This window comes from Mytilus galloprovincialis, chromosome 5, assembly GCF_965363235.1.
Source record: "Mytilus galloprovincialis chromosome 5, xbMytGall1.hap1.1, whole genome shotgun sequence".
In the NCBI taxonomy this organism is placed as follows: Eukaryota; Metazoa; Mollusca; class Bivalvia; order Mytilida; family Mytilidae; genus Mytilus; species Mytilus galloprovincialis.
Window position 1 is genome coordinate 50,905,630 of NC_134842.1, and position 25,970 is coordinate 50,931,599.

The 25,970-nt window shown below is 32.9% G+C and overlaps 1 long non-coding RNA gene and 10 other non-coding genes across 11 annotated transcripts in view; 8 read left to right on the forward strand and 3 right to left on the reverse strand.

Moving 5' to 3' along the window:
• LOC143075996 (uncharacterized) overlaps nt 1-25,970 on the forward strand; it is a 284,414-nt gene that overhangs the window by 47,487 nt on the left and 210,957 nt on the right. The gene's annotated exons all lie outside the window — the stretch shown is intronic.
• Trnag-ucc (transfer RNA glycine (anticodon UCC)) lies at nt 5,243-5,314 on the forward strand. Its single transcript has one exon. It is a non-coding gene; the product is annotated as a tRNA-Gly (tRNA).
• Nucleotides 5,644-5,716, reverse strand: Trnav-aac (transfer RNA valine (anticodon AAC)). The gene has a single exon. It is a non-coding gene; the product is annotated as a tRNA-Val (tRNA).
• Nucleotides 6,090-6,161, forward strand: Trnap-cgg (transfer RNA proline (anticodon CGG)). The gene has a single exon. It is a non-coding gene; the product is annotated as a tRNA-Pro (tRNA).
• Nucleotides 15,283-15,355, reverse strand: Trnav-aac (transfer RNA valine (anticodon AAC)). Its single transcript has one exon. It is a non-coding gene; the product is annotated as a tRNA-Val (tRNA).
• On the forward strand, nt 15,729-15,800 carry Trnap-cgg (transfer RNA proline (anticodon CGG)). The gene has a single exon. It is a non-coding gene; the product is annotated as a tRNA-Pro (tRNA).
• Nucleotides 18,041-18,113, reverse strand: Trnav-aac (transfer RNA valine (anticodon AAC)). Its single transcript has one exon. It is a non-coding gene; the product is annotated as a tRNA-Val (tRNA).
• On the forward strand, nt 18,487-18,558 carry Trnap-cgg (transfer RNA proline (anticodon CGG)). Its single transcript has one exon. It is a non-coding gene; the product is annotated as a tRNA-Pro (tRNA).
• Nucleotides 20,018-20,089, forward strand: Trnag-ucc (transfer RNA glycine (anticodon UCC)). Its single transcript has one exon. It is a non-coding gene; the product is annotated as a tRNA-Gly (tRNA).
• Trnag-ucc (transfer RNA glycine (anticodon UCC)) lies at nt 22,317-22,388 on the forward strand. Its single transcript has one exon. It is a non-coding gene; the product is annotated as a tRNA-Gly (tRNA).
• On the forward strand, nt 23,058-23,129 carry Trnap-cgg (transfer RNA proline (anticodon CGG)). The gene has a single exon. It is a non-coding gene; the product is annotated as a tRNA-Pro (tRNA).

Sequence of the window (25,970 nt, forward strand, 5' to 3'; positions counted from 1 at the left end):
CGGATGGTCAAATTTTTAATTTTGTATCTGTTTATGCACCTAATAATTGTATAGAAAGAGCAAGATATTTTAAGTTTGTTAACAGTTATATTGAAAATTTACAAAATGTTATAATAGGTGGAGATTTTAATACAACTCTGTCAAACTTAGACAAACATTGAAATTAGATCTTAGTAAATATGAATTAGAAAAATGTAAAGGTGCTATTTTACGATCTAAAGCCACATGGGCTACAGAGGGTGACAAAAATACAAAATATTTTCTAAACTTAGAAAAGTATAGACAGGAAAGAAATTCTGTGAAAGAATTGTATAATGAAAATGATGAAATTGTAAATGACACTGATAGAATTTTAGAATATAATTTTTACAAAGAGTTGTACTCTTTTGTTGAGATAGAAACTGATAAACTATGTGAATTTTTACAACATGTTGATAAAAAGGTTGATGACGATGATAAAGAGATTTGTGATTCAGATATAACATTTAATGAAATTGCTGAGGCCTTATCATCGATGTCTAAGAATAAGAGCCCTGGCTCAGATGGTCTTACTACAGAATTTTATTGTACATTTTACGATTCACTTAGAGAGATATTATATAAAGTTTTTAATGCTGTTTATGATGAAGGTATTTTATCAAGATCAATGAGATCTGGTGTTATCAGTCTAATTTTTAAGAAAAAAGGCGATAGAAGAGGTATTAAAAATTATAGACCTATTTCATTACTGCAAGTTGATTACAAAATTTTAGCTCGTGTCATGGCAAATAGATTCAAAAAAGTATTGCCAAAAATAGTGTCGGAAAATCAAACATGTTGTATAGTAGGAAGAGATATTTTTAATAGTATTGCAAATGTACGAGATATTATAACTTTAGTAGAAAATGATGATATAGAGGGATATATTGTAAAAGCTGACCAAGAAAAAGCCTTTGATAGGCTTAGTCATGAGTATATGTTAAGTGTATTAAAGAAATTTGGTTTTGGTGAAAGTTTTATTAAATGGATTACAATTTTTTATAATGAAATAAATAGCTCTGTAAAATGTAATGGTTTTTTTTAACAAAGTATTTTTCTATAAAGAATGGAATAAGACAAGGCTGTCCAATTAGTGCTCTGTTATATGTTTTGGCAGCTGAGCCTTTACAATGTATGATTACCAATAATTGTAATATTTCAGGAATCAATATTCCAATGTCAGAAAAAGTGTGTAAAATGTTTCAACATGCTGATGATACTACTGTTACTGTATCTGATAAGAAGTCAATTGATGATGTATTTAATGTTTTTGAATTGTATGGTAAATTCTCTGGTGCTAAAATAAATAGGCAAAAGTCAGAAATAATGCCTATTGGGAAAGGTTGTATGACAGAAAATGACCAAAATTGTCATGGTCTCAAAATTTGTGAAAATGAAATTTTGTCATTAGGTGTTTATATTGGCAAAAATGAACATGTATGTAATGAATTGAATTGGAGAGGAAAACTAAATAAAATTAAGATGTTATTAAATATGTGGATACAAAGAAAATTGACAATACATGGTAGAGTAAATATAATAACCTCTCTGTTAATGTCTAGATTGTGGTATAATTTATTTGTTACTTCTATGCCTGAATGGGCCATTGAAGAAATGAAGAGACTATGTGTTAATTTTGTGTGGAATGGTGGTGCACATCTTGTACAGTATAATACTATTATTTGTGATATAAATAAAGGTGGTTTACAACTGCCTGATATTAAATCAAAACTTTGTGCTTTTAGATTGTGCTTTTAGATTGAAGTTTTTAGCCAGATTTTTAAATGAAGATTATAATGTAATATGGAAAGACATTTTTAGGTATTTTATTTCCAAAATATTGAATATGAAATTAGCAAAAGACATTATATTCATGACATTAAAAGATAAATATTTGTCTTGTATTCCTGTGATATACAAAGAAATGTTAAAATCATTTTGCTTTATACGAGAAAATGTGTCCTTTGATTATACAGTTGAAAATATTTATAATCAACCGTTATTTTGTAATTCAGAAATTTTGATATGTGGGAAAACAATTTTATGGAATGATTTTATAGTGGCTGGAATAATTCAGTTGAAAGACATTTGTTATGAGGTGAAACCTGGTTTTTTTTAACTCAAAACGCTATTGTAGAAATTGTTGCTGAAGGGAATGATGAATATGATATAGATAGTATTATAAAACGTTATAGATCACTTCAGCCTGCTTTACCAGAATTGTGGACTAAAACTGTAGGGACTGAGGTGTATCATAGAACAAACAATAGAAACATTGACATTAATTTGAATATGAATTGTAAACTTGTTGATTTTAAGATGTGTTCATCAAAACAGTTATATTGTCTTGTTATAGATAAATTGTGTCAGAAACCAAAATCTGTTGACAAATGGATAAATATCTTTCAAGAGGATGAAAGTATTATGCATAAAGTATGGAAGATAGTTAATATGTTAATGACGGAGCTTGATTTTAAAATAGCCCACTGTTGTATATTTACAAATGAACGTTTATTAAAAATGAAGTTGGTAGATAATGATTTGTGTGATATTTGTTGTAATGAAATAGAAGATATTATGCATTTGTTTATAAAGTGTTCTGAATTATATGACTTTCATCAGTATTTGATTACAAAAGTAGAGTTATTGTTAGATACTTGTGATTCAGATCAAGTGAATTCTGTTGTATATGAACAAATATTTATGCTCGGTTTAACTGTAACAATCAATGGTGTGAATGTAAGTTTTGTTAACTTTATGTTATCAGTTGCACGATACTGTATATTTAGAAGAAGAAATCTGGTAAAAAATAATGTGAAGAATATTGATATTTTAAGATTTTTTCAATACACATTGAGGCATTATGTAACTTATTTTAATGAATATTTGTGTCAAATGAAGAATATGAGCAACATATTTGAAAAGCATTTCCTCTTGCATAATTCTATACTGCAGAAAACAGACAGTGATGTGATTATATTTGATCTCTGATGTACTAATGAACTGTAATCTTGGATAACTGTAAGATAGAATTTGTATTATGTAATTAGAAATGTATTGTATTGTGTAACTCAACTGTGATAGTAGATACATTTCAATGATTGTATTTATGTAATGTGATGTTTGATTTTAATAAAGATGAAAAAAAAGCATGGTTGCCTTCCAAGCAGTCGATCCGGGTTCGACTTTCGGCCGACGCACGTAATTTTTGTTTGGATTTGATGGAATCAAATAGCATGTTGGAAAAAAGTCGAACGCACCTTTGAGTTGCAAGGACGTTAATTTTGTCAATGAAAACTTTTCTAAATATATGGTGAAAACTTGGATTACCAATATTCTTTTACATGTATTGGCGGAGGAACTTACTAGTTTAAAGTAAGTGTTGCTTCATTGTTGAATTATTCGCTTGTCCTATTTAACAAAGACACTTTTTAAAGATATGTGCTGTCGACCTAGATATTAACCTGAACCAGTTTAATTACAGTAAACATGGATAAATTACCTGCTTCTTTAGTAAAATCAATAGACAATGCATGTAGTTTGTTTAGTAAAATAACATTTACAATACATGGCGATGAAAATAAAGCGAGGATTTCTATAATGTTTGGACAAAGGGAGGATAAAAACAATAAACGTAAATCTAAATCTATGGAACGCAGGAATAACATTAGAATGTCAAATTTCATACAGAAAGTTACCAAAGATAATGAAAATATAGCAACAAACGAAAGTCGAGCTACTGAAATTATTCAATGTGATCAATTGATGGAAATCGAAAATAAAATGTACGGAGCGCCGAAACTGCAACCGTAATGGACAATATTTCGCATGAATTACCGGAAAATAGCACAATCTTTTCAGATAAACCTTTACATAAGAAACGTAAGAAAACTACACAAAGGAAAGGATCAATAGACAATGTCGATCAACATTTATTGGAAAATTTAAAACCAAATAGAAATGCAATAAAATTGCCAACACAAACAGATGATAAATGTTCGGATGAATCTGATGATGAGGATATACTAGTTGGAATTGATGACATTATTTCTAAAGTTGTGATCAAGAAAAGTAGATTATTACCAGATAAACTAATAGCAAAATTAAAAGGAACCGGTAAAATTATACGGTATGATAGGGAACTTGACAATACAATAGAAGTGTGTTCAATTGATAATGATTACCATACATTTAAGAAAAATGTAGAACAAGACTTTGGTGATGTGAGAGACTATGAATTTCGTCCAGACGATACGGACGAAAAAGTTGAGTTGATGTCCAGATTTGCATTTGACAATGAACTGTTTACTTTGGTGAAATAAATATTGTTGTAAATAATTTGATTTTTTAGCATACCGAAATACTCGTTTTTGTTCAAATTCAAAAGATAAGTCTTTGGTTAATAACTTATGCGGCTGATTTAAAAATTTGAATATGTGAAGGAATTGGAACTCCATCCGCATATATTGTTTTATTTTTTTCATCTTGTATAACCGTTTTGACTAAAATCACTGTTTACAGAATTGAATACAAATGATTTAGTTTTATTTGACTAGAGATAGTATTTTGTTGGTTCAAATTGAAGAACATTATGGGGGGGGGGGGGGGAAAGACATATTTAAAAGTAAATACATGTATATAGAGTATATAACTGTAAAAATGAATGGATACTTTGAAAGTGAATATATAAAGTATATAACTTTAAATATAAATGGATATTTTAAAAGAAATATATAAAGTATATAACAGTAATGATGAATGAATATTATGAAAGTAAATAGATAAAGTATATTACCATCAAAATAAATGGATATTTAAATTGTGATAATACTGTATATAAATTTGTGTATATGGAATTGATATGTGTGTATATAATAATTGTATGTATATATATGAAGTATGATGAATAAAGATAAAAAAAAAAAAGCATGGTTGCCTTCCAAGCAGTCGATCCGGGTTCGACTCCCGGCCCACGCACGTAATTTTTGTTTGGATTTGATGGAATCAAATAGCATGTTCCTTACACGAGTTGACGAACTTTCGGAAATGTAGTGTTTCTTTATTTGCGAGAGAGCTTGTTTTCATATCTTTTTGTCTAACTTAACTCCAATAGGTTAAGATACAATTTGCTATAAAACTTCAAATATATGAAGCTTTATATATTGATGGGTAATGAATTCGAATGCGATATATATCTAAGAAAATTTAAACAGGTGTAATTATGGCGTCGGTGGTGTAACGGTTAGCATGGTTGCCTTCCAAGCAGTCGATCCGGGTTCGACTCCCAGCCGACGCATGACTTTTTTATATTGAATGAAATTTATTGTCTACGTCATTTGAAAAAAAAAATAAATAATCTGACCATTCCGATTCATGTTGTCTCAGTGCTTCCACAACTTTTTAATAGAAGCACCCCAGTGATTTCAAATTTCGGACTACTCGGCATACCGGCATTAATTTCATCTCTTTACCAATCCAGGTTGATACAACTTAACCATTTGGACCAGTAGTGCTGAACAACTTTTGACACTAACTAGTAATCTTGAAACAAGTAAAACAGACAGCAAACTGTTTGAACGTTGATGCCATTTAAAATTGGCCATTCTTAAAGACAGCAAAAATAGATGTTTCCGCTGAGGATTGAACTCAGGACCTTCCGCGTGTTAAGCGGATGTGATAACCACTACACCACGGAAACCTTGGGGATCTAAGTGTGGATTTAACCTTTAAACCATGGCGGAAATCAACGGCACAGCATTGCAGCTCCTGCATATCAACAGTTGACCTACTTGATGGATAACTTAACTTCTGCCGGCAGAAAACCGCTATTTTAACATATGTCGTCTTTCTTTTGTATTCGAAATCTCAAATTGATCCAACACGTAGTGTAAACTTTAATTTTTTAGTTATTCCTTTCACATAGAAACCGTTCTTAATTGCAATCGATAGCTACAATTTGTCAATGAAAATAACATATTCTAGAGATTGGAATACTTGTTCACTGTCTTGGTACAATGTGGTATGTGATATGAAATTATTTATAATCTATTTAATTTCACTAAGCAGTGTCAGGCTCGTTGGTCTAGTGGTATGATTCTCGCTTCGGGTGCGAGAGGTCCCGGGTTCGACTCCCGGACGAGCCCTAATTTTTGGCATTGCAAAAGGATCCGCTCATTAAACATCAAATCACGAAACTGAGGTACCAATGATGTAAGGCCACAATTTGGAGAATCACGGACGCACAAATATACAAGCAGCGTAATATCGTTACCCATCTGGTCTTCCCGTCCTCATCAATGTCAGCCTGCAAAATGGGCTATAGACATTACTAGTGATACAACTTAAAAGGGAGTCTCCAACCATGTACAGTATATTCATTCAACTGGTCAATTTCCTACCATAGAGGTGTCATGGATACTAGAATATAAATGGTCTTGATCATGTTAATTAATCTTTTGGGCCTCGGTGGATTTTGCTTCGCTTCTTTCGTAAAATAGGCGTAACGTACTTCAGCCGTATCTATCCTGCTTTAATTATGACACGTTGTCGTTACCGTGGTGATTGCGTCTCATTCTTCGTCCAGGGATTCCTGACTGCGGATCGATGTTAACATTCCGGTCTCCGGTAAGTCAGATTTGTGTTTCCTCCCAGACAGACTACACCCATTGCATAATGACCCCCACGGTTCTAGAAAGGATATCATTTGATAGAAGTAATAAGACTGGCACTAACACCATGTCGTGGTATACACTTTCGACGCTAAAGAGTGGTAATTTCTCTCTCTCTTTTTTCCATCTGTTGCTGAATTTTGTCCTATTTTTTTTTAGTTTCTAAATTTCATCCTTTCAATCCGCTATCCAAAAGTTGTATTTACGTCATCGTTATCGCCCTCTTGTGAACTGTATTTTTTCTTTAATCATGAATTTCATACATTTTCTTATAAGTTTATATTTCGCCTCGGGCAATTATACTGTCTGTGCTATAAGAAAGAATTTCGTTCACATCAGTAACATGGCGTCGGTGGTGTAACAGTTAGCATGGTTGCCTTATGATGAGGATTTTCGAACGCACTAATCAATAGGATGTTTATATTGTGAGGTCCGGGAATTTTTTCTATTTTGGTGAGTTTAAAGCCAAATTGTTGATGAAAACTTTGTAGAATATCTTTATTGTGTGACATTGGTAGTTAAAATATAAGGAATTAGTTGAAATACAGACTTTGTAACCCCTTATTCCTGCTTTTGTTGTGCAGGATAAGGGGGGTGTTTCGGTGCGCCTGACTTTGACATTAGGGTTTAACCAATAACCAATTAGTTGTGAAGGGTGCGTTCTGATAAACACCTATAGTGATAATGCAGAATAATAAATTGAAAGAGAGTTCAGAAAGGACAAGAGATGTATCAGGAGGACAAAAAAGTCTCTGCGATATGTTCAAAGACTCGATAGACATTATAAGAAAGAATGTACTCTTCAGGTACATAACATACCAAACACATCTTTTAATGCTGAAACTGTGATAGAGACAGTGGAAAAGATATGTGGAGAGAACACAGTTTTAGCTGTTGTTCCAGTTGATAACAATAATGGTTATGAAATAACAACCGATTCGGAAGAGAGTGCTTGGCAACTGACAAATGGATTTAAGATTGATAATGAAAATTTTGAATGTACATTGCAATTTAATCAAATTGTAGTTGTGTCATTTATTTACTTACCAGCTTATATTGAAGATCAGGCTATCATTGACGCTTTAGAAATTAGAAATTGTGAGATAAAATCAAGTGTTTTCAGGCATGTTCATCCCAAAACACAAGTAGCCGATGGAACGATGTATGTGCATGTAAAATTCCCACCTACGCTTGTATCTCTACCATGGAGTATGAAATTTAAAACTGTCAGCGGAGATAGATACTTTAGAGTGATACATGATAAACAAAAGTCACTTTGTAATAAGTGTGGATCGCCTTATCACAAATACAGGAAATGTCCACAGTTAATTTGTGATGGGTGTGATGAACAAGGTCACAAAATGAGGGAATGCAAGGCGCCCATATGTGAAACTTGTCGGAAATTGCCTTCGAAATGTTGGTGTGGAAAAATTGACAAAATTTGTCCATATTGTAGAAAAGAACCGTGCGTTTGTGCTTGTGAAGGATGTAAGTTAGCCTTCAATCTCTGTAAATGCGGCACTGACAACACGGATAGAGATTTGACGAAAGAAACTATAGACGATAATGAAAACGAGAATGATAAGGAAAGTGATATGAATGTTGATAAAAAGAAAGAAAATATTGAGCGGAAAAAAAGAAAATCGGAAAATGTCGATGAAAAAGTGAAGCAGGCTAAACTTAAAACGGTGAAATCGTATAACAACGACCATACTAGTAATGAGGATGAGGAAATCGTCGAGGTTAGTGGTGATGACAATGATCAAAGGATGAGTGAAAACAATAAAGATGGTGACACTGACATTCTAAACTTAGAAGAAAACACTTGTGAAGAGGATGATAACGTGGTAAATGGTGACGCGGTGAATGGTGACGCAGTGAATGATAACAAAGTGAATGGTGACGTGGTGAATGGTGAAGAGGTGAATGGAGGAATTGAGAATGGTAAAGTGGTGAATGATGAAGTGGTTAATGGTAAAGTGGTAAGTGGTAAATGGTAAAGTGGTGAATGGTGATGTGGCAATTGGTAAAGCGGTGAATGGTAAAGTGGTGAATGGCAAAGTGGTGAATGGTGAAGTGGTAAATGGTAAATTGGTAAATGGTAAAGTGGCAAATGGTGATGTTCCGAAGGCTGATGAGTCGGATGAAGACATAGTGGTAGATGAAAGAGATGATGAAAAGAAAGAAAGAAAGAAACAGTCAAGATACTTCTGATAATATGACAGTTACAAATGAACAAAATGATAAAATTGTAAAACAAACTATTGTACATGAAAATCAAAACAAGCATGACTCTATTCAGATTCAAACTGAAGTTATTATACATGAAAATAAGGAAAGTAGTATTGAATGTAAAGATAGTAATGCAAAACATGATGAAAAGATAGATGTTTCAATTGTTGCTGATTCCTCTTCTGGTGGTGATGTCACCAGAACTGGAATCGGAGATTTAGATAATATCTCGCCTGTTGGTGCCTCAGGTACTGATGGACAAGATAACGTGATAGAAGGTTTAATGGATGTGTCTGAGGGGGGCAATGAGCTTTCTCAGACACCATCCCAGAAGTCATCAGTGAAGAGAAGGAATAAAACTAAGCATACTCCTAATGTGAATAGTGCTAAAATGAGAGTAAGATCGACGCCCTATGACAAAAATGTTAATAATGGATCATCTTAAAACATGTATTTTTTTACTTACAATGATGGTTCTACTTGTAAGTCACAACTGTAATGGTATTAGAAATATAGACAAATTTAAAAAGTATGTGTCTATTATGTCGGAAAAAAATGTTGATTTTATGTTATTTCAAGAAACGTTTTGGGATGACCAACTTGTTCAAAATGTAAAACATTTATATAATGGTGATATTTATCACAGTGATGGGACAAATAATAGGCAAGGTGTTGCCATATTAGTGAAGTCAAAACTGTGTGCAAATGTTAAACAAATATATAAAGATAACAATGGTAGATTTTTACATTTACAGTTTGAATATGATGATAGTATTTATAATATAATGAATGTCTATGCGCCTAATATTGTAAATGAAAAGGCGGATTTTTTTGATTTTTTAAATGATTATATGAAATTATTTGAAAATATCATTATTGCTGGTGACTGGAATACATCATTGTCTTGCAAAGACAGATGTAGTAGAACTGTACACAAAAATGATGTATCGGTCAAAAAGTTGAATAATATTATGCTAAATCATAATATATATGATATATGGAGATTTAGAAATCCAGATAAACTTGTATTTTCAAGGAAAATGGTTTACAATGGTGAACTCAAACAATCAAGAATAGATTATTTTTTATTGAATAGAAATTTGACATTTTTTGTACAGGGTGTATATCATTATGATACTACAATTAGTGATCACTGTTTTGTTGAAATGAAAATGAATTTTGAAAAAATTGAAAGAGGTCCAGGTTTATGGATTTTAAACAATACATTTTTGAAAAATGAAGAATATGTTTCAAAAATTAGAAATATCAATGAGGAAGAAAAACAAAGCGCACTTTTTAATTCAGAGTTTCTCATTTGGTGGGATAATTTAAAATATAAGATCAAGAAATTTAGTCAGGTATTTGGATAAAGAATTCAAAAAGAAAAGAATGCAGAATATTTTTTACTGCAAAATAAGCTGAAAAGAATATCAGAGAGAATTGCTTTAGGGGAAATTATTGATGTAGCTCAGTATGAAAATTTGAAATTAGATTTGTCAGTGTATGAAGAACAAAAATGTAAAGGAGCAATCCTGCGTTCAAAGGCTTTTTGGGCTACAGAGAGTGATAAATGCACTAAATATTTTTTACAAATGGAAAAGCAAAAGCAAGAGTCTCATTGCATTAAAGAACTATTGAATGAACAAAATGAGAGTGTTACTAATACTGAAGGTATCTTAGATATGCAGTATGATTTTTATAGTAAATTGTATTCTTCTGTTAAAACAGATGATGATATTATGAAAGAATTTTTAAAAAATGTAAATACTAAAATAAATCAGGAGGATGTAGATCTATGTGATGATGATATAACATTAAAAGAGATTGAATTTGCATTACAGAAAATGGCTAAAAATAAAAGTCCTGGCTCTGATGGTCTTACAGTCGAATTCTATTGTACTTTTTTTAGTTCACTGAAAGACATTCTATTGAAATTGTTTGAAGAGATTGAAAAATATTCAAAGCTTTCTCGGTCTATGAGATGTGGAATTATTAGTTTAATATTTAAGAAAAAAGGAGATAAAAGATTTTTGAAAAACTATAGACCTATTTCACTCCTTCAGGTAGATTATAAAATATTAGCCAAAGTGATGGCTAATAGATTTAAACAAATTTTATGTAAAATTGTATCAAAATGTCAGTCTTGTTGTATACCTGGTAGAGATATTGCTGATACTATTGCTAATATAAGAGATGTACTTGACCTTATAGAAAATGAAGAATTGGAGGGATATTTACTTAAAATGGATCAGGAGAAAGCATTCGATAAAGTTGGGCATACTTATTTAAGGGAGGTTCTTAAAAAGTATGGATTTGGTGATAGATTTATAAATTGGGTAGGGATTTTTTATACAGATATTCAAAGTTCTGTTAAAAGTAATGGGTTTCTTACTAAATATTTCAAAATTAAAAATGGGATCAGACAGGGATGTCCCATTAGTGCTCTTTTGTATGTGCTTTCTGCCGAACCATTGCAGTGCGCAATTAGAAATAATTTAAACATTGAAGGTATTAATATACCTAATTGTGATGAAAAAGCTGTTATTTTTCAACATGCTGATGACACTACTCTTACATTATGTAATAAAGAGTCTATCAATGAAACATTGAATATTTTTGAAATTTATGGAAAAGCATCAGGTTCAAAGATAAATATGTCAAAATCGGAGATTATGTGTATTGGTAAAGCAAAAATTAATGTATCAGAAATACAGCAAATAGGGTTGAAGTATTCTATAGATTGTATACAGATATTAGGTGTGTATGTAGGCAAAAATAAATTACTTTGTGATGATCTTAATTGGAAAGATAAGATTAGTAAAATTAAAATGTTAGTTAATTTATGGAAACAGAGACGATTGACATTATCTGGTAGAGCTACTATGATATCCTCACTATTGATGTCTAGGTTATGGTACACAATAGCAGTGTGTTCAATTCCTGATTGGGCTTTACAGTCAATCAAGAAAATATGTTTAGATTTTTTATGGAATAATGGATCGCATTTGATCAAATATAGAACGTTAATAGGAGACAAAACTGATGGAGGTTTAAAATACCCTGATATCTATTTAAAACTATTAGCCTTTAGATTAAAATTTTTGACAAGATTTTTAGATAAAGATTTTCATGCTATATGGAAATACACTATGAAATATTTTTTGAACAAGATACACAATACAAATCTTGGTGTACATTGTTTATTTTTATTGTTACAAAAGAAAGATTGTACATACATACCTGTGTTTTATAGGGAAATCATTGATGCATGGCAATATTTTAAACCTTATGTTGATATTGATATACGATCGGTTGATATTTTTAATCAACCAATTTTTTTGAATGAATCCATCAAGATAAATGGTAAATGCATATTTTGGAAACAGTTTGTATTAGCTGGAATTACCAAATTAAAACATGTAGCATATGAAGTAATTCCAGGTTTTTTACCTTTTAATGCTATTCATGAAATGATTGAAAATGTTGATGACAATGTAGATTGTAATAAACTTAGACAGCAATATAATAGTTTGCTAGAATGTATACCAAATGAATGGAAAAGGGTGATATTAAATGAAACAAAACCAGTAAACTGTGATGATGTTCCATTGTTTATTGTAAATTATAATAACAAAACAAAAGATTTTTATGGTATATTAGTAGATAAATGTTATATTGAACCTGTTGTTCATCAATATTGGTTAGAAAGTTTTAATGTCCAATATGTTCCTTTTAAGTTCTTATGGACAAGTGTTCACTGCTATTGGAAATCGCCAGACTGTGTGCAATTAGATTTTAAAATTGCTCATAATAGAATATTTACAAATTTGAAACTAAAACGAATAGGACTTTCTGACTCAGACATTTGTGATAGTTGTAAATCTGTAGTAGAAGATTTGTTTCACTTATTTTTGAAATGTCAAGATCCAGATGTTTTTCATAACTATATGTTTGTTTTTTTATGTGAACTTCTAGAGAAATGTGAATTTGATGTCTTGGTCAATCAAGGATATAGACAGATGTTTTTGCTTGGTATGACAAGTACTTATATTGATGTAAATACATATTTTGTTAATTTTGTTCTTTCTGTTGCAAGACTTTGTGTTTCAAAAGGAGACAAATGATCAAAAATGATGTTAAGAATATAGATCTTACGAGATTTTTCAGGTATACACTGAAACATTATATTTCTTATTATCATGTGTATTGTAAGATTGTAAACAAGATGAACATTTTTGAAAGGAACTTTCTAAAGAATAATTGTAAAATGACTGAAATAGATGGTGTTTTGATATTTAACTTTTAATGACATGTTAAAAAATACTGTGATACTCTATTGAATATTTTATTCTTTTATCATTAATGTGAATTGTGATTTTATATGTTTTATTGAATAAAGATAAAAAAAAAAAAAGCATGGTTGCCTTCCAAGCAGTCGATCCGGGTTCGACTCCCGGCCGACGCACGTAATTTTTGTTTGGATTTGATGGAATCAAATAGCATGTTCCTTACACGAGTTGACGAACATTCGGAAATGTAGTGTTTCTTTATTTGCGAGAGAGCTTGTTTTCATATCTTTTTGTCTAACTTAACTCCAATAGGTTAAGATACAATTTGCTATAAAACTTCAAATATATGAAGCTTTATATATTGATGGGTAATGAACTCGAATGCGATATATATCTAAGAAAATTTAAACAGGTGTATATGTAAAGGATAAATTTGTCCTGGTAAAATATGTCTGGGCGGACACATATAACTAGTAGAAAAAGTCCATGGTTACAAAATTTACTAGTATTTTTTGTCCGATGTTAGTAATTTATGTCCTCAGACTAATTTTCCTAGGAATTCTAGTCCATGTCATTAATATTCCTAGGTTAAAATGTCCATTCTCTCTTTATAGGAAAAAATATTAATGAATCAAATCATTTACCTTTAAACAATGGAAACTTATGAGCTTTGTATCTATATTTTTAATAAAATGTATGTCCCAGACTAATGTTCCTAGGAAATCATGTCCATGTCATTAATATTCCTAGGTAAACATGTCCATGCTCTTTATTTTGAAAGGTAAATAGAAATGTTATATTTTGATATTGTTATAAAGTTTATGTTCCCAGACTAATTTTCCTAGGAAATTTTGTCCATGTCATTAATATTCCTAGAGACATTTATCCATGTCCTGTATTTTAAAAGGAACGTTTTAATGAAACAGATTATTTACATGGAAATGCAATTTTTATGTTTTAAAATATTGTTCTGTTCAAGAGCTCGGGCATTAAAAATTCAATGAAATGAATGTCCCCAGACTAATTTTCCTAGGAAATCATGTCCATGTTAATGATATTGCTAGGTAAAATGCCAGACCTTTATTTTGAAAAATAAATATAAATGTTATGTTTCAATATTCAGTTTTAGAGTGTGTTATAATATTTTAATACAAGTGATGTCCTCAGACTAATTTTGTCCATGTCAATAATATTCATAGTTAAAATCGTCCATGACCTTTATTTTAAAAGATCAATATGATTTTTTTGTTTTATTTTTCGGTTATACAGTTTTATATTAATACTGTATTAAAATCTATGTCCCCAGACTTATTTTTATAGGACATCATGTCCATGTTATTAACATTCCTAGGTTATAACGTCACTTTCCTTCATTTTAAAAGGAAAAAAAATAATGAAACTTTCAAATCTAAACTGAAAATATGATTCTGTTTTTATTTTCAATAATTGTTATAATATGATAAAAATTATTAGTATAACGTCTTAGGACAATTTTTCCTAGGAAAATAAGTGCCAGACATATTTTGCTACCTATGGACTTATTTTTCTAGGGAAATTTGTCCTGAGACTTACATTCCTAGTAAAATTATGATCATGGACTTGATTTCCTAGGAAAAAAAGTCTGGCGGACAGATTTTACTACCGGACCAAATTTACTGTTACATAATTATGGCGTCGGTGGTGTAACGGCTAGCATGGTTGCCTTCCAAGCCGTCGATCCGGGTTTGACTCCCGGCCGACGCATGAATTTTTTATATTGAATGAAATTTATTGCCTGTAGACGTCATTTGAAAAAAAAAAATACTCTGACCATTCCGATTCATGTTGTCTCAGTGCTTCCACAACTTTTTAATAGAAGCACCCCAGTGATTTCAAATTTCGGACTACTCGGCATACCGGCATTAATTTCATCTCTTTACCAATCCAAGTTGATACAACTAAACCATTTGGACCAGTAGTGCTGAACAACTTTTGACACTAACTGTAGTAATCTTGAAACAAGTAAAACAGACAGCAAACTGTTTGAACGTTGATGCCATTTAAAATTGGCCATTCTTCAAGACAGCAAAAATAGATGTTTCCGCTGAGGATTGAACTCAGGACCTTCCGCGTGTTAAGCGGATGTGATAACCACTACACCACGGAAACCTTGGGGATCTAAGCGTGAATTTAAGCTTAAAACCATGACGGAAATCAACGGCACAGCATTGCAGCTCAGGCATATCAACAGTTGACCTAATTGATGGTTAACTTAACTTCTGCCGGCAGACAAACGCTATTTTAACATATGTCGTCTTTCTTTTGTATTCGAAATCTCAAATTGATCCAACACGTAGTGTATACTTTAATTTTTAGTTATTCCTGTCACATAGAAACCGTTCTTAATTTGCAATCGATAGCTACAATTTGTCAATAAAAATAACATATTCTAGAGATTGGAATACTTGTTCACTGTCTTGGTACAATGTGGTATGTGATATGAAATTATTTATAATCTATTTAATTTCACTAAGCAGTGTCAGGCTCGTTGGTCTAGTGGTATGATTCTCGCTTCGGGTGCGAGAGGTCCCGGGTTCGACTCCCGGACGAGCCCTAATTTTTGGCATTGCAAAAGGATCCGCTCATTTAACATCAAATCGCGAAACTGAGGTACCAATGATGTAAGGCCACAATTTGGAGAATCACGGAAGCACAAATATACAAGCAGCGTAATATCGTTACCCATCTGGTCTTCCCGTCCTCATCAATGTCAGCCTGCAAAATGGGCTATAGACATTACTCGTGATACAACTTAAAAGGGAGTCTCCAACCATGTACAGTATATTCATTCAACTGGTCAATTTCCTACCATAGAGGTGTCATGGATACTAGAATATAAATGGTCTTGATCATGTTAATCTTTTGGGCCTCGGTGGATTTTGCTTCGCTTCTTTCGTAAAATAGTAGTAACGTACTTCAGCCGTATCTATCCTGCTTTAATTATGACACGTTGTCGTTACCGTGGTGATTGCGTCTCATTCTTCGTCCAGGGATTCCTGACTGCGGATCGATGTTAACATTCCGGTCTCCGGTAAGTCAGATTTGTGTTTCCTCCCAGACAGACTACACCCATTGCATAATGACCCCCACGGTTCTAGAAAGGATATCATTTGATAGAAGTAATAAGACTGGCACTAACACCATGTCGTGGTATACAATTTCGACGCTAAAGATTGGTAATCTCTCTCTCTCTCTCTCTCTCTCTCTCTCTCTCTCTTATCCAACTGTTGCTGGATTTTGTCCTATTCTTTTTGAGATTCTAAATTTCACCCTTTCAATCCGCTATCCAAAAGTTGTATTTGCGTCATCGTTATCGCCCTCTTATGAACTGTATTTTTTCTTTAATGTTATCATGAATTTCATACATTTTCTTATAAGTTTATATTTCGCCTCGGGCAATTATACTGTTCGTGTCGTCATCATGTAAACATATGTTCACCGGTCTTTGTTTCGTATACAGTGTATAACCTAAACATTCGGGAAAGCAAATTCCCTATTGTTTTTCCGTCTATCTTGTTCCGTTCAGCAGACTTTATCTCCAATTCTTCCTCCCAGAAAACATTTTCTTCAAATAGTGGTTTAGAGAATGTAACATATGTTCGAAGATTAATTACGCCCCTCAGTAATTGATTCGTATTTCCACTACAAATTAGCATAACCTACAACAAGTGTACGATACTGTTAAATTAATTGCACAATGATGAGACAAAGAATTAAACTTTCAGGACCTCTTAAAGTTTCAACTTTGGATAATTTCTATACCGTATCAATTACGGAATAATTGGCATCAGCTATCATGTACTATGTAGCAGTGTAGAAGAAAATATTTTGTTAGCATGGGGAAATTTTAAAGAAATAGACATCATAAGATATATATATCAATATCATTAAAGTTGTTATATTTTTTTTTAATCTAGCCTGCATATATGCATTGCCACGTAATTCAATAAACTGGCTGTATACGTCTGTGCTATAAGAAAGAATTTCGTTCACATCAGTAACATGGCGTCGGTGGTGTAACGGTTAGCATGGTTGCCTTCATATTATTGTTTGTCCTCTGTCGGAAAATAAGACGTGATAATCATTTTTCACTCTAATTTTTCTTTGTATTCTGGGTAAACTTTTTATCAATTTGAATGTATGTGCTGAATGGTAGATAAGAGTGAGTTAGAATATAAGTATATGAATATTTTCCTATAGGATATGATATGATATCTATATATGAGTATATAACCAGATAATTGTGTTCATGACAAACATTTCACGCATTTGAATTGTAAATGTAGAATATTGAATGTTTCTTTTCAGAGAAAGGACAGTAATTGATAATAATGTTTTTCATCGATGTGTAATTCTGAACTGTGATATGTAAATACGAAGTTTGATTATAATAAAGATAAAAAAAAAAAAAAGCATGGTTGCCTTCCAAGCAGTCGATCCGGGTTCGACTCCCGGCCGACGCATGAATTTTTTATATTGAATGAAATTTATTGCCTGTAGACGTCATTTGAAAAAAAATATATTCTGACCATTCCGATTCATTTTGTCTCAGTGCTTCCACAACTTTTTAATAGAAGCACCCCAGTGATTTCAAATTTCGGACTACTCGGCATACCGGCATTAATTTCATCTCTTTACCAATCCAAGTTGATACAACTAAACCATTTGGACCAGTAGTGCTGAACAACTTTTGACACTAACTGTAGTAATCTTGAAACAAGTAAAACAGACAGCAAACTGTTTGAACGTTGATGCCATTTAAAATTGGCCATTCTTCAAGACAGCAAAAATAGATGTTTCCGCTGAGGATTGAACTCAGGACCTTCCGCGTGTTAAGCGGATGTGATAACCACTACACCACGGAAACCTTGGGGATCTAAGCGTGAATTTAAGCTTAAAACCATGACGGAAATCAACGGCACAGCATTGCAGCTCAGGCATATCAACAGTTGACCTAATTGATGATTAACTTAACTTCTGCCGGCAGACAAACGCTATTTTAACATATGTCGTCTTTCTTTTGTATTCGAAATCTCAAATTGATCCAACACGTAGTGTATACTTTAATTTTTAGTTATTCCTGTCACATAGAAACCGTTCTTAATTTGCAATCGATAGCTACAATTTGTCAATAAAAATAACATATTCTAGAGATTGGAATACTTGTTCACTGTCTTGGTACAATGTGGTATGTGATATGAAATTATTTATAATCTATTTAATTTCACTAAGCAGTGTCAGGCTCGTTGGTCTAGTGGTATGATTCTCGCTTCGGGTGCGAGAGGTCCCGGGTTCGACTCCCGGACGAGCCCTAATTTTTGGCATTGCAAAAGGATCCGCTCATTTAACATCAAATCGCGAAACTGAGGTACCAATGATGTAAGGCCACAATTTGGAGAATCACGGAAGCACAAATATACAAGCAGCGTAATATCGTTACCCATCTGGTCTTCCCGTCCTCATCAATGTCAGCCTGCAAAATGGGCTATAGACATTACTCGTGATACAACTTAAAAGGGAGTCTCCAACCATGTACAGTATATTCATTCAACTGGTCAATTTCCTACCATAGAGGTGTCATGGATACTAGAATATAAATGGTCTTGATCATGTTAATCTTTTGGGCCTCGGTGGATTTTGCTTCGCTTCTTTCGTAAAATAGTAGTAACGTACTTCAGCCGTATCTATCCTGCTTTAATTATGACACGTTGTCGTTACCGTGGTGATTGCGTCTCATTCTTCGTCCAGGGATTCCTGACTGCGGATCGATGTTAACATTCCGGTCTCCGGTAAGTCAGATTTGTGTTTCCTCCCAGACAGACTACACCCATTGCATAATGACCCCCACGGTTCTAGAAAGGATATCATTTGATAGAAGTAATAAGACTGGCACTAACACCATGTCGTGGTATACAATTTCGACGCTAAAGATTGGTAATCTCTCTCTCTCTCTCTCTCTCTCTCTCTCTCTCTCTCTTATCCATCTGTTGCTGGATTTTGTCCTATTCTTTTTGAGATTCTAAATTTCACCCTTTCAATCCGCTATCCAAAAGTTATATTTGCGTCATCGTTATCGCCCTCTTATGAACTGTATTTTTTCTTTAATGTTATCATGAATTTCATACATTTTCTTATAAGTTTATATTTCGCCTCGGGCAATTATACTGTTCGTGTCGTCATCATGTAAACATATGTTCACCGGTCTTTGTTTCGTATACAGTGTATAACCTAAACATTCGGGAAAGCAAATTCCCTATTGTTTTTCCGTCTATCTTGTTCCGTTCAGCAGACTTTATCTCCAATTCTTCCTCCCAGAAAACATTTTCTTCAAATAGTGGTTTAGAGAATGTAACATATGTTCGAAGATTAATTACGCCCCTCAGTAATTGATTCGTATTTCCACTACAAATTAGCATAACCTACAACAAGTGTACGATACTGTTAAATTAATTGCACAATGATGAGACAAAGAATTAAACTTTCAGGACCTCTTAAAGTTTCAACTTTGGATAATTTCTATACCGTATCAATTACGGAATAATTGGCATCAGCTATCATGTACTATGTAGCAGTGTAGAAGAAAATATTTTGTTAGCATGGGGAAATTTTAAAGAAATAGACATCATAAGATATATATATCAATATCATTAAAGTTGTTATATTTTATTTTTTTTTTAATCTAGCCTGCATATATGCATTGCCACGTAATTCAATAAACTGGCTGTATACGTCTGTGCTATAAGAAAGAATTTCGTTCACATCAGTAACATGGCGTCGGTGGTGTAACGGTTAGCATGGTTGCCTTCCAAGCAGTCGATCCGGGTTCGACTCCCGGCCGACGCACGTAATTTTTGTTTGGATTTGATGGAATCAAATAGCATGTTCCTTACACGAGTTGACGAACATTCGGAAATGTAGTGTTTCTTTATTTGCGAGAGAGCTTGTTTTCATATCTTTTTGTCTAACTTAACTCCAATAGGTTAAGATACAATTTGCTATAAAACTTCAAATGAGGGTGGTCGAGTGGACCTTTAATTGACTGGACGTGTTGTTTATGTCTAAGGAAAAATTACTATGTTATAAGTGATTGCTCGAATTTCCAAGCGTATTTTTGGAATATAAACATTCTAACTTGTATCAGAAGTAAGTTGTTTTCTTTAATTATGACAAAACTGTCGTTTGTAATGTTTTACGTATTTGTAAACATTGTCGTATAGAAAGAGGCCACCGAAGGTGAATTGTTTTATAATGGAGAGACTTCCATCTTTATTGATGAGCACCATAGAAAATGCTTGTGAACAATTTAGAAATATAACATTTACCGTGCATGGTGAAAATGACAGAGCACGTATTTCTATCATGTTTTCAAATGAAGATAACAATAAAAGTAAACGAAAGTCTAATTCAACTGTCAATCGTGACAAAAAACGTATGAAGGAATATAACAATATTGTTGATAGTATTTCTAATATTGAAAAACCTACCGAAGTGATTCATTTGAATAGTGCATTTGAAACAAATCAAATACGGGACGAAACGGTAGCAACAAATACATCAGATATAATGGACATTGCAGAGAACCCGTCTGAGGCCTCCACTACTGCATGTACAGGTAACATTGAAACCGGTATAGAACGTCCAAATATAGAACTGTGTTCAATCGATACAGGTAAAGAATGTTCTGTGTCATTGAATAGTGAAATAAACAATGTAAATAAAAACAAACGTGGATTATCTATTGACATAATTGAAAAGGATAAATGTAAAACAAAAGGAAATGTACTTTCAGAATTTCCGCCGCTTAGAAAAGTAAATTACAGTGATATTCTATCTGTTACATCTCAACGCGATAGAATGGTAGAACAAAAGGACAAAAGTAAACAAACATTTCCGTCAAATATTGCAACTGATATTAAGTTAATTCCAAAATTTGTTTTGAAACAATCAGGAGGTCGCAACGAAATATTGATCGGAAAAACATTGAGGAATCGTCTGATATTGTATCATATAGATGAGAAAGAATTTGAAATACTCGATTGCAGTGACCGAGGGTTCTATAAATTTAACAAAGTGTTGACTGAAGATTTCCGTGATGTAAGAACTATACCAAAACTGATGACTGATGATGTGAGAAAAGGACTAGATGAGATGATAGAATTTGCGACAAATAAAAAACTTTAATTGTTTTTTTATTTTATTTTATGTTGATTTGTAAGAGAGATAGTTTGTATGTTGTTTGTGAGAATGTTGTGAAAAAGTTTTTCAAAATATTTTGATAATTTTTGTGCTCTGTTTGAATGTCTTAAAATAGATGATGATTGACTCGATATTTAATACTTCAAATTTTGATTGCGTTGTGGAATGGAATCCAGCCCAGTGCGAACAATATTTCTATTGTATTATTTTTTGTCCTCCGTCGGAAAATAAGACGTCATAATCATTTTTCACTCTAATTTTTCTTTGTATTCTGTGTAAACTTTTTATCAATTTGAATGTATGTGCTGAATGGTAGATAAGAGTGAGTTAGAATATAAGTATATGAATATGTTTCTATAAAATATGATATGATATCTATATATGAGTATATAGTCATGCAGTTAATTGTGTTCGTGAGAAATATTTCACGCATATAAATTGTAAATGTAGAATATTGAATATTTCTTTTCAGAGAAAGGACAATAATTGATAAAATTGTTTTCATTGATGTGTAATTCTGAACTGTGATATGTAAATACGATGTTTGATTATAATAAAGATAAAAAAAAAAAAAAAGCATGGTTGCCTTCCAAGCAGTCGATCCGGGTTCGACTCCCGGCCGACGCACGTAATTTTTGTTTGGATTTGATGGAATCAAATAGCATGTTCCTTACACGAGTTGACGAACATTCGGAAATGTAGTGTTTCTTTATTTGCGAGAGAGCTTGTTTTCATATCTTTTTGTCTAACTTAACTCCAATAGGTTAAGATACAATTTGCTATAAAACTTCAAATATATGAAGCTTTATATATTGATGGGTAATGAACTCGAATGCGATATATATCTAAGAAAATTTAAACTGGTGTAATTATGGCGTCGGTGGTGTAACGGTTAGCATGGTTGCCTTCCAAGCAGTCGATCCGGGTTCGACTCCCGGCCGACGCATGAATTTTTTATATTGAATGAAATTTATTGCCTGTAGACGTCATTTGAAAAAAAAAAATATTCTGACCATTCCGATTCATGTTGTCTCAGTGCTTCCACAACTTTTTAATAGAAGCACCCCAGTGATTTCAAATTTCGGACTACTCGGCATACCAGCATTAATTTCATCTTTTTACCAATCCAAGTTGATACAACTAAACCATTTGGACCAGTAGTGCTGAACAACTTTTGACACTAACTGTAGTGATCTTGAAACAAGTAAAACAGACAGCAAACTGTTTGAACGTTGATGCCATTTAAAATTGGCCATTCTTCAAGACAGCTTAAAACCATGACGGAAATCAACGGCACAGCATTGCAGCTCAGGCATATCAACAGTTGACCTAATTGATGGTTAACTTAACTTCTGCCGGCAGACAAACGCTATTTTAACATATGTCGTCTTTCTTTTGTATTCGAAATCTCAAATTGATCCAACACGTAGTGTATACTTTAATTTTTAGTTATTCCTGTCACATAGAAACCGTTCTTAATTTGCAATCGATAGCTACAATTTGTCAATAAAAATAACATATTCTAGAGATTGGAATACTTGTTCACTGTCTTGGTACAATGTGGTATGTGATATGACATTATTTATAATCTATTTAATTTCACTAAGCAGTGTCAGGCTCGTTGGTCTAGTGGTATGATTCTCGCTTCGGGTGCGAGAGGTCCCGGGTTCGACTCCCGGACGAGCCCTAATTTTTGGCATTGCAAAAGGATCCGCTCATTTAACATCAAATCGCGAAACTGAGGTACCAATGATGTAAGGCTACAATTTGGAGAATCACGGAAGCACAAATATACAAGCAGCGTAATATCGTTACCCATCTGGTCTTCCCGTCCTCATCAATGTCAGCCTGCAAAATGGGCTATAGACATTACTCGTGATACAACTTAAAAGGGAGTCTCCAACCATGTACAGTATATTCATTCAACTGGTCAATTTCCTACCATAGAGGTGTCATGGATACTAGAATATAAATGGTCTTGATCATGTTAATCTTTTGGGCCTCGGTGGATTTTGCTTCGCTTCTTTCGTAAAATAGTAGTAACGTACTTCAGCCGTATCTGTCCTGCTTTAATTATGACACGTTGTCGTTACCGTGGTGATTGCGTCTCATTCTTCGTCCAGGGATTCCTGACTGCGGATCGATGTTAACATTCCGGTCTCCGGTAAGTCAGATTTGTGTTTCCTCCCAGACAGACTACACCCATTGCATAATGACCCCCACGGTTCTAGAAAGGATATCATTTGATAGAAGTAATAAGACTGGCACTAACACCATGTCGTGGTATACAATTTCGACGCTAAAGATTGGTAATCTCTCTCTCTCTCTCTCTCTCTCTCTCTCTCTCTCTCTCTCTCTCTCTCTCTCTCTCTCTCTCTCTTATCCATCTGTTGCTGGATTTTGTCCTATTCTTTTTGAGATTCTAAATTTCACCCTTTCAATCCGCTATCCAAAAGTTATATTTGCGTCATCGTTATCGCCCTCTTATGAACTGTATTTTTTCTTTAATGTTATCATGAATTTCATACATTTTCTTATAAGTTTATATTTCGCCTCGGGCAATTATACTGTTCGTGTCGTCATCATGTAAACATATGTTCACCGGTCTTTGTTTCGTATACAGTGTATAACCTAAACATTCGGGAAAGCAAATTCCCTATTGTTTTTCCGTCTATCTTGTTCCGTTCAGCAGACTTTATCTCCAATTCTTCCTCCCAGAAAACATTTTCTTCAAATAGTGGTTTAGAGAATGTAACATATGTTCGAAGATTAATTACGCCCCTCAGTAATTGATTCGTATTTCCACTACAAATTAGCATAACCTACAACAAGTGTACGATACTGTTAAATTAATTGCACAATGATGAGACAAAGAATTAAACTTTCAGGACCTCTTAAAGTTTCAACTTTGGATAATTTCTATACCGTATCAATTACGGAATAATTGGCATCAGCTATCATGTACTATGTAGCAGTGTAGAAGAAAATATTTTGTTAGCATGGGGAAATTTTAAAGAAATAGACATCATAAGATATATATATCAATATCATTAAAGTTGTTATATTTTTTTTTTTAATCTAGCCTGCATATATGCATTGCCACGTAATTCAATAAACTGGCTGTATACGTCTGTGCTATAAGAAAGAATTTCGTTCACATCAGTAACATGGCGTCGGTGGTGTAACGGTTAGCATGGTTGCCTTCAGACTTCCGGTTAGTGTTTTGAAGTGGTTACACGTATTTTCTATGTAGCGAAAAAAACTTCTGTTATTAAGGTTTTGCTTGGATATCCCAGCAGGGAAAGTGGAATAAATTTTCGAACTTTGTTGACAGTAAGTGATTTTGAACTATTTAGCAAAATAAACATTTGTAAAGTCGAGTTATAAATGAAATGTATCGTGTACCTTTCAAAGCTGGAGGCACCATAAGGTTATTTTATCATTAATAAAATTCTGACAATAAGTAAATGAATATGGATAAGTTACCGAAGTTTTTATTGAGTGCTATAGCAAGTGCGTGTGATGAATTTAGTACAATAACATACAGTGTACATGGTGACAATGAAAAAGCAAGAATATCTATCATGTTTGCAAAATCTGACAATAATAAACAGATTAAACGCAAATCGGGCGCAGCATTGAGAAGAGACAATAAGCGTTTACGGGAATATAGCGAAAACAATAGTAAAATACAAGTTACACATTTAGATACATTAGACTATATAACTGCAGAAAACGAAAATGAAATAACTAGTATTAGTAATGATGAACCCAGCATGGATTTTGAAAATGAACCCGTTTGTGCCTCTGAATATATTTCAAAACAGTGTGGTGACAATATAGAACGATCGACTATAGATATAAATAGTGACTTGCCTAACCGGTTTATTGACTTACCTATAAACCAGGTAGATCCAATAATAGATACACATGAAGAGAAGACAATAGTTCCAAAAATAAAACACAATAGAACAGTTATAGATAAAGATAACGGAACGATTATTAATAAGGAAAAGAGTGATAAAGATAGTGTTACTCCGCCACAAATATTACACGAACGTTTTGGCAAAATTGTATTTAAAAAAAGTCGAGCTGGCCGAGATTTATTAATAGGAAAGGTTCAAAACAGGGAATTGTTGGTAGTATATGAAACGGACAGAATGCAGATAAGAACGATGAATGACGACGATTACAACTATGAACATTATGAACAGTTGGTTTTAAAAGAATTCGAGGATGTGACCGAAACTATTTTTTGGAATGATACGGCCAATTATGGAATTGAGAAAATGATTAACTATGTAAAAAAACATAATTTATAATGTAGTATTTTATTTTTTATTTGATAAGTCTAATGTGAGATAGGGATGAGTGAACCTAGTATGACAGAGTTTTTTTTGTTTTTTTTTTTATTGTTGTGCTTTTAATTGATTTAAAAATAAGATATAGACAATGCAATATATTTCCAAGGAACGTGTCATATTTATAAAAATACATAGCATTCATAATTTTGCGTTACTGGAATGGA